Source organism: Manihot esculenta, chromosome 9 (genome assembly GCF_001659605.2).
Source record: "Manihot esculenta cultivar AM560-2 chromosome 9, M.esculenta_v8, whole genome shotgun sequence".
NCBI lineage: Eukaryota > Viridiplantae > Streptophyta > Magnoliopsida > Malpighiales > Euphorbiaceae > Manihot > Manihot esculenta.
The window spans coordinates 12854854-12870387 of NC_035169.2; positions in this window are offsets into that span (position 1 = coordinate 12854854).

The window sequence follows — 15534 nt, forward strand, 5'->3', positions numbered from 1 at the left end:
CATGCAATTGACAATTGTTTTGATGCCTAAGGCCCAAGGACGTTCCTTGGCAATTTGTTAATTAGTAATTGATTAGAGGACGTTCCCTAATTGATTTAATCATAAGGAGAGATATGGTGGTAAGAAGCGTTTTCCATCCCCATAACTAATCTATTGAACCAATCAAGAAAACATAAGTTTCAATGATCAACCCAAACAACCAAAGTGGATCCATATCTTCAACTAGACTTTTCTCATATTGATTTCCTCATTTATTTTAATTACTTGCTGTTTTAATTGTTTTCAATAGTTGTTAGTCAAATCATCTCAAAACCCCCCTTTTTACTTTTATTGCACTTTACTTTCATTCAGCTTTCAATTACTTGCTTTCAATTGTGTTTTCACTTAGTTCTCTTGGTCTTGATTGAGAAAAATAAATAGGTAATCAATTCTCTGTGGATTCGATCCTTCACCACTATCTACAGTTGTAAATTGTTGATAACCAAGAAGGTTATTTTTGACCAGCTTCGACAACCGCGAGTCAAAAATTGGTGCCGCTGCCGGGGAATTGATTTAACTTGTTTATTTTTCTTTCATGACAAGATCTGAACACAGGGACACTCTGCCCTTTGATCCAGAAATTGAACGCACCCTCAGAAGATTAGGAAAGCAAGCTGCCGAGCATTCTGCCCAACCTTCGGCCGTCGAACCTTCCTTGCTCCAGCAACCGAATTTTGCACCAATGGCAGAACCAAATGCACAAGCTACTGCCCCTAATGGACATGCTGTCCAGAACCAAATAATCCAAGAAAATCCAGTCATGAGACCTCAAGTGCCAAGGGAAAGAACCATGAGAGAGTTAGCAACACCTATAGGTGATCAAGCACCTCTTTGCATCACCTATCCACCTCTTACAATCCCCTTTGAACTTAAGACAAGTTTGATTCATCTTCTTCCTAAATTTTGAGGTAGAGAGAATGAAAATCCACACAAGCACTTGAAAGAATTTAATATTGTTTGTTCATCTATGAGACCTCAAGGGATCTCTGAAGATCATGTTAAATTAAGAGTTTTTCCCTTTTCATTAGATGACTTTGCTAAAGATTGGTTGTTTTATTTGCCACCTGGATCTATAACTTCTTGGGATGATATGGTCCAAACCTTTCTAGACAAATACTTCCCACCATCTAAATCAATTGGCATAATAAGAGAAATTACTAGCATAAGACAGAAACAAACGGAGGACTTATATGATTATTGGGAAAGGTTTGAAAGACTATGTACAGGTTGTCCACAATATGATATGTCAGACAGGTCTCTCATACAGTTCTTCTATGGAGGATTGCTCCCATCAGAAAGAAAATTCATAAATGTAGCTTGTGGAGGATCCATTGCAGACAAGACACCAAGGGAGATGAAAGAGTTGATATCTACCCTTGCAGCCTCGTCTAGGCAATATGCAGAAGAAAAAAAACTGCATAGAGCCAATGAGGTAAGTTCCTCCACTATTTCTGAACTAACATCTGTGATGAAAGATTTTGCCATAGGACTGGTTCAACAGATTCAAGCAACCCAGCCACCTAGGCCATGTGGCATCTGTTCATATGTAGGACATCCAACTGATCAATGTCCTACACTCCAAGAAGACCCCCAGCAAGCAAATGCCATTGGAGGGTACAATAACCAGCCCAGACATGATCCGTACTCAAACACTTACAATCCAGGTTGGAGAGACCACCCCAATTTCAGCTATGGAATGGCCAACAACACCCAGAACTACCAAAGAAATCAAGCCCAACAAGCACCTCAGAACTCCAACCAGAGCCTTGAAAAGATGATGGAAACACTGATAAACACCATGCAAGGCGTACAACAGGACCTAGGACAAATGGCCACCTCCATAAATAGAATCAAAACCCAAGGTAAGCTCCCTTCTCAAACTGAAACTAATCCCAGACAGAATGTCAGTGCTATTACTTTGAGAAGTGGAAAAGAGCTTCAAGATGCCAGATATGAGGAAGAAAAGCAAGTTGCACAAGAGCCTACCCCATCTGAAACCACCCTTGCGCAATCTGCGCAACCCCATCTCCATGAGCTAGCCTCTCCAGCGCAATCTGAAACATCACCTGTGCAAAAGACTGAACCAAAGGTATGTTTTCACATTCTACCTCCTTTTCCAAAAAGATTTGAAAGAACACAAAAAGAAAAAGAAGAAAAGGAGATACTTGAGACTTTCAAAAAGGTGGAAATCAAAATACCTTTGCGAGACGCTGTCAAGCAAATTCCAAGGTACACAAAATTTCTGAAAGAGTTGTGTACCAATAGAAGAAAGCTAGCTGTAAGAGAGAAAGTAAGTGTAGGTGAGGTTGTCACTACTGTCATTAAAAGAGAGCTCCTTACCAAGTGCAAGGACAAAGGTATGTTTGCAATTTCTTGTAAGATAGGAAATGTTGGAATCAAGAAAGCTATGTGTGATCTTGGTGCTTCTATAAATGTTATGCCTCTCTCCATCTATAAATCTCTAAATGCATGTGCTCTAAAAGACATAAGAGTTGTGATCCAATTAGTTGATAGATCTGTGGTATATCCATTAGGTGTCCTAGAAGATGTGTTAGTTCAAGTAGATGAACTTATCTTTCCTGCTGATTGACAGTGCGGTTGTCGAAGCCGATCAAAAATAACCTTTCTGGTTATCAACAATTTACAACTGCAGATAGTGGTGAAAGGATCGAATCCACAGAGACTTGATTACCTATTTATTTTTCTCAATCAAGACCAAGAGAACTAATTGAAAACACAATTGAAAGCTGAATGAAAGTAAAGTGCAATAAAAGTAAAAATGGGGGTTTTGAGGTTGATTTGACTAACAACTATTGAAAGCAATTAAAATAGCAAGTAAACAAAATAAGAGAGGAAATCAATATGAAAAAGGTATAGTTGAAGATATGGATCCACTTTGGTTGTTTGGGTTGATCATTGAAACTTAGGTTTTCTTGATTCATTCAATAGATTGGTTATGGAGGTAGAAGACGCTTCTCACCACCATGTCTCTCCTTATGATTAAATCAATTAGGGAACGTCCTCTAATCAATTACTAATTAACAAATTGCCAAGGAACGTCCTTGGGCCTTAGGCATCAAAACAATTATCAATTGCATAAAGAATGAGAGAGATCCAATCCTAGCTACTCAAACGCATGAGATGTTGCTAGATCATGCAATTCCTTAGTTTTTACACCAAGTGTTCTTAGGTCAGAATATTTTCAGCAATTACGGACTAACAAATATTCCTACCAACAATCAATTAACTTTGCAATCAAGAACCAAGAGGCCAATTTGATCAAAACAACAAAGAAATCTTAGAATTAAGCACACAATTGCATGAATATTGAACTAATCAAAAGCAAACACTTTATGTTCAGATCTCACAACCTTTTAAATAACCTTAGTTTCAACCAAACTTCAACTAGAATAAGGGTTTCAGCCACTCATGGCTGAACCAAAATAAAAAATAAAAGAAAAGAAAGCAAGAAGATGAAGAACTAAAGGGAAGAACCCTTGGAGAAGCCTTGGCGAATCCTTGGAGAAGTTGTGTGGAACAAAATCTGCCTCTTCATGTCTTCTTGAAGCCTTTAAATAGGACTTGAGAGGCTGCCTAGGGTTTCTTGGTTGCCCAAAATGCCCTTGGTCCAATATGTGTATGTGAAGGCAAGAGAAGGGCTTTTTGGTCTTTTAATTGCTCAAGGTGTGTTCAAGAAGCCTTCTTCACATTATTCATGCACTAAAGAGGAATGTGGAGCCTTGATTTGAATATTGAATGTGCATGGCATAAAGTGGGAAACATGTGATCTTCAAGATTTGGCTTATTGAACAAGGAGGAGGCTGTTCGGGGGCACTTTCGGCCGCCTAAAGTAAGTTTCAGAGCAGGACTTTCGGCTCTAGACGCAAGGTTCGGCCGCCGAAGGAGCTGCCGAAGATAGGTGACTTTCGTCTCTGGAGTGAAGGTTCGGCCGCCGAAGGTACTGCTGAAGGTGGCTTTTCTAGATTTGGCACTTTTTGGCATTTTTAAGAGCATTTTCTCCAAATTGCTTCTTTACACCTAATACTTGCAAAACATGATTAAAACCACAAAATTGGGTAGAATAGGTGCAAATAGATATCAATAATATCATGATAATATGGACTAAAATATGCTCTATCACTGATTTCTATGTGATTGATACTAAAGAAAATAGTTGCAATGCTAGTTCTGATATCCTTCTTGGGCGTCCTTTCTTGAGTACTGCTATAACTAAAATTGATGTACATGATGGTACTTTAACCATGGAGTTTGAAGGAGAAGTGATTAAATAAAATGTCAATGATGCCATGAAATATCCACATGATATGTCCCCTGTTTATGGTCTTCATATTGTTGACTGTTTGAGTTAAGAAATTTTTGATGAAAACCAAGACGATATTCTTAACAATGATTTCTACCAAGAAACTGATCAGGTACAAATTGAGAGCCAGAAAGAGACTGTTTGCAGCATCCAGCAGATTGATGTTGCGCAAGCTGAAGCCAACTTTCGGCCGCCGAATCCAGTCCCCTTTCGACCGCTGAACCCTACTGACTTGCAAACACCGAATTCTGCTTTGCAAACTGAGACCGACGCACTGACTGAAGACACTTTTCAGCCGCCGAACACAGGCAATCTTTGGCCGCCGAATCCGACTACCTTTCAGACGCCGAATTTTTCCTCTCCGCCTACAGCACATATTGAAGCCATGAGCTCTCGGCCTCCGAACTCAACTGACTTTCGGCCGCCGAACCTTGTTCCACAGCCTCCGACGCAAGCAAGCTCTTTCAGCCCACCTCCTTTGCAGTCAAACTAAGAACAGTACCTTCCAGATTCTGAAGAGTGTAAGCATGATCTCCTTGAACAAATCTTCCTTGCTCAATCTGATGAGCCATGGTACGCAGATATGGTAAACTACTTGGCCACAGGTAACTTGCCTTCTAACATGCCAAAGCACACTAAAGATAAGATAAAGAAAGATGCCAAATACTGTGTTTGGGATGAGCCATATTTGTGGAAATATTGTGCTGACCAAATGATAAGGAGATGCATTCCTGATCAAGAAATAGCTTCTGTACTTACTTTTTGTCATTCATATAGTTGTGGAGGACACTTTGGTCCAACGAAAATTGCTCATAAGATACTTGAAAGTGGCCTATTTTGGCCCACTATTTTTTGAGATGCTTTTCTGTTTTGCAGATCATGTGCTAGGTGCCAACAAACTGGAAATCTGAGCAAAAGAAATCAAATGCCACAGAACCCCATCATGGTCTGTGAGGTATTTGATGTTTGGAGCATAGACTTCATGGGCCCATTCCCACCATCTTTTGGATACACTTACATCATCCTTGCAGTGGATTATGTGTCCAAATGGGTGGAAGCTAGAGCTACTAAGACTGATGATGCCAAGGCAGTGGTAAACTTTGTGAAGACCAACATCTTTGCCAGACATGGAGTGCCAAAGGCAATCATCAGTGATAGAGGGACCCATTTTTGCAATAGGGTAGTGGAAAACCTTCTCAGAAAGCACAATGTGATCCATAGAACATCCATAGCCTACCACCCTCAGACAAATGGGCAAGCTGAAGTATCCAACAGAGAGATCAAAGCCATCCTTGAAAAAACCGTGTCTCCTAACCAAAAGGATTGGAGTACAAGGTTAGAAGATGCTTTATGGGCCTCCAGAACAGCCTACAAGACCCCCATAGGTATGTCTCCCTATAGATTGGTCTATGGGAAAGCTTGTCACCTTCCAGTCGAACTTGAGCATAAAGCCTATTGGGCTGTAAAGATTTGCAACATGGACCTCAAGGAAGCTGGCCACCATCACAAATTGCAACTGCAAGAGCTAGAGGAAATAAGACGAGATGCATATGAGAACTCTTGGAACTACAAAACAAAAACCAAAGCCTCCCATGACAGTCATCTTTCAAGAAAACAATCTAAGGTTGGTGATAAAGTCTTACTCTTTGACTCTCATTTGAAATTATTTCCAGGAAAGCTACGGTCTAGATGGATTGGACCATTCATTGTAGAACATGCCTACCCACATGGAGCTGTAGACATCAAAAGCATAGAAACTGGAAAAATCTTCAAAGTGAATGGACATCGTCTGAAACCATACTTTGAAGGATTTGCAGTACAAGTGGTGAAAGAAATTCTACTACAACATCACTCCGCCTAAGTAATCATGCCATGCACGCCACACCCCAGGGAAGTATTCAGATTCCTTTGTTCTCTTCTTTTCTTTTACATTGAGGACAATGCATGATTTAAGTGTGGGGGTGCATACTTCTTCTTTCTTCTTCTCCTCTTCTTCTTCTTCTTCTCCCTTCTTCCTCTCAGATTTCTGCGAATGCTTTCAGATGCAAATTTTTTTTTCTTTTCCCTTTCAGTTCTGCGATTTGCTTAGTTCTGAATAGCCACAGTTTAATTTCTTTTCAATTTCTTTCTTTTTTCATTTATGCTTTCAACAATACACACACAACCACAACCTTCTTCTTCTTTTTGTTTTGCTCTACTCAAACTGATGAACTAGGTTGAATGAGTTTTTCTTTCCATGACCCCATTGATGTGATGACTCTTTAAACTTATGTTGAATCAATTGCAGTGAGTTATATTCATATTTGAGAATTGCCTTTTGAATTGAATCTTTGAGTTTGCCATGGTGAAAAATATATTGATGACCCTCAATTGATGAGAATAAATTGAAAGTTGTGTGAATGAACTTAATGTGACTTGATTTAGCAATTGGTGTTGATTCGCCCAAATCATTGAGAGAAAGAAAATTCAGCAAAGGCAAAGACCTCAAAAGCACAAATCAAAAACTGTTCCAATGGTCAAAAGACTATGAACAAAGTTAGTAGCCACTTGGAAAGGTGACCAACTGAGTAACTGGGGGTGGGTATCACAAATATGTACCTTCACGTCAAAAGGTTGGTGACTTTTTCAAGCAAAATTAAAAGTGCAAAAAGCCTAAATAAAGTACTTCAAGGTAAGGGCGAGTCACTCCGAAAGCTAGAAAAGGTCTTAACAGAAATGTGCATGTATGGTCTCTCTTGAGGAAAACAAATCCTAGCCATGGTAAATAAAGGGAAACAAGGAAAGAAGGTGAGTAATCTTCATGCATATATTCTTCACTGCAATGATTCAAAATAGGTGTCAAGAGTAAGAGTTTAAGTGGAAACAAGGATCTAGAGCAAAGAAAACTTATTTGACTATGTTTATTTGCTTGAGTACAAGCAAAAGGCTAAGTGTGGGGGTATTTGATAGAGCATATTTTAGTCCATATTATCATGATCTTATTGATGTTTATTTACGCATTTCCTACCTAATTTTGTGGTTTTAATCATGTTTTGAAGATATTAGGTGTAAAGAGACATTCTGGAGAAAATGCTCGTAAAACTGCCAAAAAGTGCAAAAAACAGAAAAGTCACCTTCGGAAGCACTTTCGGAAGCCGAAAGTCTGGTCCAGAGCCGAAAGTCACCCATCTTCGGAGGCACCTTCAGCCGCCGAACCTTCACTCCAGAGCCGAAAGTCCAGCCTCCGAAACTAGACTTAGGCGGCCGAAAGTCCCTCCGAACAGCCTCCTCCTTATTCAATAAGCCAAATCTTGAAGATCACATGTTTTCCACTTTATGCCATGCACAATTAAAATTCAAATCAAGGCTCCACCTTCCTCTTTAGTGCATGAATAATGTGAAGAAGGCTTTTTGGACACACTTGGACAGCAATTAAAAGACCAAAAAGGGCTTGCAACTCCACACATGCACATAGAAGACACAAAGGCACTTTGGGCAGCCTCTAAAAGATGCATGAAACCCTAGGCAGCCTCTCAAGACATATTTAAGATCCTTATGAAGGCAAGATGAGGTAGATTTTGATCCACACAACTCCTCCAAGGTTCGGCCAAGGCTCTCCAAGGCTTCTCCCCCTTGGTTCTTCATCTTCTTGCTTTCTTTTCTTTTATTTTCTATTTTGGTTCAGCCATGAGTGGCTGAAACCCTTAATTCTAGTTGAAGTTTGGTTGAAACTAAGGTTATTTAAAGGGTTGTGAGATCTAAACATAAAGTGTTTGCTTTTGGTTTGTTCAATATTCATGCAATTGTGTGCTCAAATCTTAGATTGCTTTGTTGTTTTGATCAAATTGGCCACTTGATTCTTAATTGCAAAGTTAATTGATTGTTAGTTGGGATATTTGTTAGTCCGTAATTGCTGAAAATATTCTGACCTAAGAACACTTGGTGTAAAAACTAAGGAATTGTATGATCTAGCAACATCTCATGTGGTTGAGTAGCTAGGGTTGGATCTCTCTCTTTCTTCATGCAATTGACAATTGTTTTGATGCCTAAGGCCCAAGGACGTTCCTTGGCAATTTGTTAATTAGTAATTGATTAGAGGACGTTCCCTAATTGATTTAATCATAAGGAGAGACATGGTGGTGAGAAGCGTTTTCCATCCCCATAACTAATCTATTGAACCAATCAAGAAAACATAAGTTTCAATGATCAACCCAAACAACCAAAGTGGATCCATATCTTCAACTAAACTTTTCTCGTATTGATTTCCTCCTTTATTTTAATTACTTGCTGTTTTAATTGCTTTCAATAGTTGTTAGTCAAATCATCTCAAAACCCCCCTTTTTACTTTTATTGCACTTTACTTTCATTCAGCTTTCAATTACTTGCTTTCAATTGTGTTTTCACTTAGTTCTCTTGGTCTTGATTGAGAAAAATAAATAGGTAATCAATTCTCTGTGGATTCGATCCTTCACCACTATCTGCAGTTGTAAATTATTGATAACCAAGAAGGTTATTTTTGACCGGCTTCGACAACCGCGAGTCACTAATCTTAAGAAATGCACATTTTGTACTAATAGTGTCATATTCCTAGGATTTATTATTAGTTCACGGGGAGTTGAGGTAGATACTGAAAAGGTTAAGGCTATCCAAGAATGACCTACACCTAGGAATGCTAATGAGGTGAGATCCTTTCATGGATTGGCAAGCTTCTATAGGAGGTTTGTTAGAGATTTCAGCACTATTGCTGCACCTCTAAATGAGATTATTAAAAAGGCTGTTGGGTTTAAATGGGGTAAAGAACAGGAACTTGCATTTAACACATTAAAAGAAAAACTTACTGCTGCTCCTGTTTTAAGGTTACCTGATTTTTCTAAAACCTTTGAAATCGAATTTGATGCTTCTGGAATTGGTATTGGTGCTGTTCTTATGCAGGAAGGCCAACCCATAGCATATTTCAGTGAGAAACTAGGTGGCGCACATTTGAACTATTTCAACTATGACAAAGAGTTCTATGCACTGATTAGGGCTCTTGAAGTTTGGGAGCACTACTTGCTGCCTAATGAGTTTGTGATTCATACCGACCATCAATCTCTCAAACACTTGAAGGGTCAAGGTAAGTTGAACAAGCGGCATGGTAAGTGGGTTGAGTATCTTGAAATCTTTCCTTATGTGATTAAATACAAGCAAGGTAAAGAGAATGTGGTAGCTGATGCATTATCTAGACGTTATGCATTGACTTCCATGCTTAGTTCTAATTTGTTAGGGTTTGAGCATTTGAAAGACGTGTATGAGAATCATACTGATTTTTCTAATGTATTTAAGGCATGTGAACGTGGAGCGTTTAACAAGTTTTATTTGCATGATGGGTTTCTTTTTAGAGGGAAACAAATATGCATACCCAATTGTTCAGTGCGTGAGTTGCTTGTTAGAGAATCGCATTCAGGAGGGTTAATGAGACATTTTGGTGTGCAAAAGACTTTAGACATGTTGAATGTACACTTTTATTGGCCTAACATGCGAAAATATGTAGAGAAAATTTGTGTTCAATGCTTTGCATGTAAACAAGCTAAATCTAAGTCCTTTCCACATGGGTTGTATACTCCTTTGCCTGTACCTACTGAACCTTGGACTGATATTTCTATGGATTTTGTGATAGGTTTACCTAGGACAAAACGAGGTAGAGATTCAATGTTTGTTGTTGTAGATCGCTTTAGTAAGATGTCACATTTTATTCCATGCCATAAAACTGATGATGCAACAAACATAGCTGATTTGTTTTTCAGGGAAGTAGTCCGTTTGCATGGTATACCTAGGACTATTGTTTCTGATTGTAATACTCGGCTAGACTCCGATATCGGAATTCCTACCATCCGGTGGAATCTCGGATGTCGAAAACCTCTAGAAGGGTAAAAACATGTTTTTATAAAATGTTTTCATGTATTTTATGGTTTTAAGTAAGAAAGAAATGGAGTTTTGAATGAAAAAGACCATAGAGGGAAATCCAGGTTCGGCCGCCGAACCTCATGTTTGGCCGCCGAACATGTATGAGTTTTGGAGTCACCTTCGGCTTCCGAAGGTGGCCTGGCCAGCCACCTATAAAAGGCCCCATGGCCGAAAATGGGTGAGCTTTCTCCCCTATTTTCGGCCAACGGTGAGTCCATGCCCTCCCATGGTTGGTTTTGGTGATTTTCCTCAAATTTTTCAAGTTTTAACAAGTTTTAACTTGGTTTTGAAGATTTTTGAAGCTAAGATCAAGTTTTGGAGCTTGGAGACCCAAGGAGCTAGATTTCTACTATCTCCAAGTTAGGATCGTCTCTCATCTCGATCTTCAAGAGGTAAGCTTAGATCCTACCTTTCTTGTATGTTTTAAACAAGTTTTGAGGGGTTATGGGGTAGAAATGCATGTTTAGGTTAATGTTGAGTTTATGGATAATGTGTGTTGTATGAGTTGCTATATGTGTTTGTGTTGGGGTTTAGGTTAGTTTGAGACCCCTATATGCTTATTTGCTTGTAGATGCATGTTGTAGAATAGCTAAATGCATGTTTGAATGGTTTGGGAGGCAAAATGTGCATGAGGAGGCTGAGTTCTGCCCTTTGGAAGAACTCAGGTTCGGCAGCCGAAGGACTTTCGGCCGCCGAACCTGCCTGTCGAGGCAAGCTTTCGGCTGTCGAACCCTGCCCCCAAAAGTTGGACTTTCGGCTCTGGAAGGGAGTTTTGGCCGCCGAAGGTGCCGCCGAACATGCACGAGTTTCGGCTCTGGAACCACTTTCGGCCGCCGAAGGTGCCGCTGAAAGTGGCTGAGTTTCGGCTCTGGAGGGACTTTCAGCCGCCGAAGGTGCCGCCGAAGGTACCCTGTTCAGCCTTCTTTTGCATGTTTTCTATGATTGTTTTAAGGTGTTTTAGGGGGTTTTTGGGGAATAGTTTAGAGTCATGTTCATGTATGTTTGGTCCCTCATTTGAGTCCACCTGTGTAGGTTCGGACCCGAGGAACCGAGAACCCCAGCAGTGAGATAGTTGCTTCAGTGTCTTTTCAAAGCTAGCCTGAGGTCAGTATAATGGATCTTTATGTTTCAAAGCAATTAATGAAAGTTTTAGCATGATTCACGCATCATGAATGCCATGAGATATATTAGGGTGTTTGCATTAGAATTCACGAATATGTTGCATTGCTTAATATAATGTTGATGTGGATGGGTGTCGAATGATCCATTAGCCCTCGTATGATGATATGATATGATATGATATAGTATGGTATGTAAGACCAGTGAGGCCCATTGTAATACCCGGCTCGAGTCCGGCATCAGAATTCTACTTTCCGGTGGAATCTCGGATGTCGGAATCTTTCCATGGTTTATGAAGGTTTTATGAAGTTTTTGGGTAGAGAGGCATGTTTAGGGTAAGTTGAGGTTTTGGGTGATTTGTGGTCAAAGCATGTATTTGTGTTGTGTTATGTTGTTTGTTGGGGTTTTCAGGTATTGGACCCCTTTGTGCCTATACTTGAGTATATGCAGGTTGTGGAATGTTGGTTGCATGTTTGAGTGAAGTTTGGGTGAATTTTTGCTTGAGGCAGAACAAGTTTCTGCCTAACTGGAAAATCCAGTTTCGGCCGCCGAACATGCTAAGGAGGTGGTTTCGGCTGCCTAAGCTTGCCCCCGAAGGTTTGGACTTTCGGCTCTGGAGCGGGTTTTCGGCCGCCGAAGGTGCCGTCGAAGGTTAGAGACTTTCGTCTCTGGAGTGCCTTTCAGCCCCCGAACCTTGCCCCCGAAAGGGTTCGGCTGCCGAAAGTAAAGTTCGGCCGCCGAAGGTGCTTGAGTTTCATCTCTGGAAGGGACTTTCGGCCGCCGAACCTGCCGCCGAAAGTGCCCTGTCCAGCCTTCTTTTGCATGTTTTATGTGATTATTGTAGGATGGTTTAAGGGGGTTTTGGGGAGTTTTATAGCATTGTTCTTGAGTTCGTTTGGTCCCTCAGTTGAGTCCACCTGTGTAGGAACGGACCAGAGGAACCGCAGAGAGCAGCAGTGAGCACTGTTTTAGAGTATTCAGAGTTAGTACAGAGTCAGCCAGAGGTGAGTAGAACTATACTTAAGCTTTTATTGCACGAAATCATATGCCTAAAGCATGTTCATGCATCATGATGAGATGTAATAGGTTGATTGCACTAGTATCACGAATATGACGCATTGCATAATATGTTGAGGATGTGAATGGACCAAGGCGACCCCAATAGCCCTAGAGATGTTGTAAGACCTGGCTGGGCCAGGCATACTGCTGTTGTAAGACCTGGCCGGGCCAGGCATACTGATGTTGTAAGACCTGGCCGGGCCAGGCATATTGACACTGGAGGGAGTTTTGGTGTTCATGTCCATCCGTGATGTGAAATGTTTGTGCTGTGACGCATTTCATGAGAGCATGTAATGACTGAACTGTTTTTCGTGTTTCTACTCACTGGGCTTTATAGCTCACCCCTCTCCCCTAACCTAGTTTTGCAGGTTCAGTGTACAGGGGAAGTCTAGCAGGGTACAGGAAGAGAAAGAGTAAGAGATATGTAATAGCATAGTGTGGACATGTAATGATGTAAGGAGATGTAATGGATTGGTATAGAGTTTGTATCTAGTATTGTGCTTGACCCATATGTAATGTAAATCCCTTTTTGTATACATGGTCTATTATGTATATGAGTTGATGAGTATGGATGACCAGGTTTGACATATGCTGTGTGGACTCAGCTAGAGCGTTGAGGAGTGCTCTGGCAAGGGGAGTCTGTGTAATGAGTTAGTGCATGCACAGGTTGAACCATGGTATGAGATAGCAGGAGGTTTTCAGTTTTACAGGTTATGTTGATCATGTATGGGGTTTTACACGTACACAGAGAGTATAGCAGGCTTGCTACAGGTCCCGGCGACCTTAAGTCGATCTGGATCCTAGCGCCGGTAGCGATTCGATTTCGGGTCGTTACAGATTGGTATCAGAGCAGTAGGTTCATATGGTCGGACCTAGATAGAGAGTGTCAGGCTCATAGAGGTTATAGGAGGTCAAGCACAATAGGAAGCATGTCCACTAGGATAGGATGTTGAGTCTTGTCTCATTTCTGAGGTGTAATGCCATGAGTTATGCATGTGCATTGTTGTTATGTGATGTTTCTTTGCTGATGTGTGCTGTTATGTTGTTTTCCAGAAAGTTAAGATGAGAGGAACTTGTCGATCTGCACGATTGACTGGAGTCCCACCAGTGAATGAGGGCTCAGATGCTCGTCCTCCTGCGTTGCCAAGGGCAATGTCTCAGAGATCAAGTAGGGAGGGTACGTCAAGGGACCCTAGAAGGTCTTTTGATGAGAGCAGAAGAGGAGCAAATAGAGGAGGGAGCTCAGAGGAAGTGAGGGAGGCTATAGATGTGGACCAGTCAAGAGAGGAAAGCATGGGTATGGGCAGGTTCAAAGAGGGTATGGGAGAGTCTCAGGGAGGCGCTCAGGCCTCGGGGTTCGGTTATCCACCCTTTCCACAGGGCCCAGGGTATCCGATGGGGGGTACGTCAGATTACTCTAGTTTTACCCCATATCCTACCTACATGCCTTATATGCCTTATCCTCCTTTTTACCCACCATATCCCATGTATCCACCCACACCTTTCCATCCCAGTACAGCATACCCAGAGCCAAGTTCAGCACCTTCTGCTCCACCACCAGAACCAAAACCAGTAGCCCCAGTTGTCCAAGCACCTCAGCCTAGCGCATCTGGAGGAAGTAGGGTGAAGAGGACAGAGTACCTAAAGTTGGATGCTCCCAAGTACAACACGGGAGACGACCCTTTTGAGTACCTCAGGTTGGTTAAGATGATAACCGACGAGTTAGGAGCTGATGACAGCAGAGCCATTGAGATGGCAGGGTTCACACTGAGATGTAAGAAAGCTCAAGAGTGGTACAAGAATTATGTGAACCCCAGGTTGGATAGTATGTCATGGGGAGAGTTCGCCAATGAGTTTGCAGGGTAGGCTTTTCCTGACAATTCCAGGGAGCTGAAAGTGATAGAATTTGAGCAGCTGAGACAGACTGAAGAAATGAGTGTAGAGGAATACACAGATAAGTTCCTGGATCTGTTACAGTATATGGGTCAGGCTTTATGACACTGACCAGAAGAAGGCAAGGAGATATACCATGAGACTTCATCCCAGGTATTCCTCATTGATTCTTCCAGCAGAGAAAGAGAGTTTCCACTCTATAGTGGATGCCGCCAGGAAGATGGAGGCGAGTGCCATTATTCAGGGGACAGTTAAACAGCAAATGTCACAGTCTTCGGGTTCTAAGACCCCTAGTGCAGCAGCGTCTAGCAGCAAGAAAGGAGAAAAATTTAAAGCGAGGAAGGGCAAGTTCTGGAATAAGATTAAGTCTAGTCTGGGAATGGGTAGTGGCTCAAGCTCTGGCACAGGCAGTACAGTGTGCATGAAATGTGGAAGGCCGCACAAAGGAGTTTGTCGTATGGGATCTACAGCCTGCTTTAAGTGTGGACAGGAAGGACATTTTGCTCGGGAATGTCCTCAGTTGACCTTTCTGGCACCATCCCAGCAGATGAGCTCAGGCAGTGTGGCACAGCCAGCAGCTCCAGCCATGCCTCAGAGCAGTGGCAGAGGCAGAGGAAGAGGGTCATCCTCTTCTTCAGCGGCAGGTTCCCGAGGTGAAGGTCTGGTAGCCCCAGCATGGCTCTTCACAGTGACACAAGAGGAGGCAAACACGTCGAACACAGTGGTGTCAGGTAACCTCTTAATTGGGTGTTTTGAGGTGTATGCTCTGATGGATCCCGGTGCTTCTCACTCTTTTATTGCTTCGAGAGCCGTGGAGCGATTGGGTCTGATGATCTCTGAGTTAGAGTGTCCTCTCTGGGTCAGTGGACCCAAATGTGACCCATCAGTGGCAATGTCAGTCTGTCGCTTCAGTCCAGTGTTCATAAAGGGTAGATGCCTTCCAGCTGACCTAGTGGTTCTAGATTTGACGGATTTTGATGTCATTCTAGGGATGGATTGGCTATCTACATATGGAGCTACCTTGGACTGCAGAGACAAAGTAGTTAGTCTCAGAGACCAGGATGGGTCAGCATGTGTCTTCAGACGAGACAGGAGGGGTACTCCGAGAGGTTTGATCTCAGCCCTTCAGGCTCGTCGTTTGCTTAGGAAGGGTTGTCAGGGGTTTCTAGCTCATGTGAGAG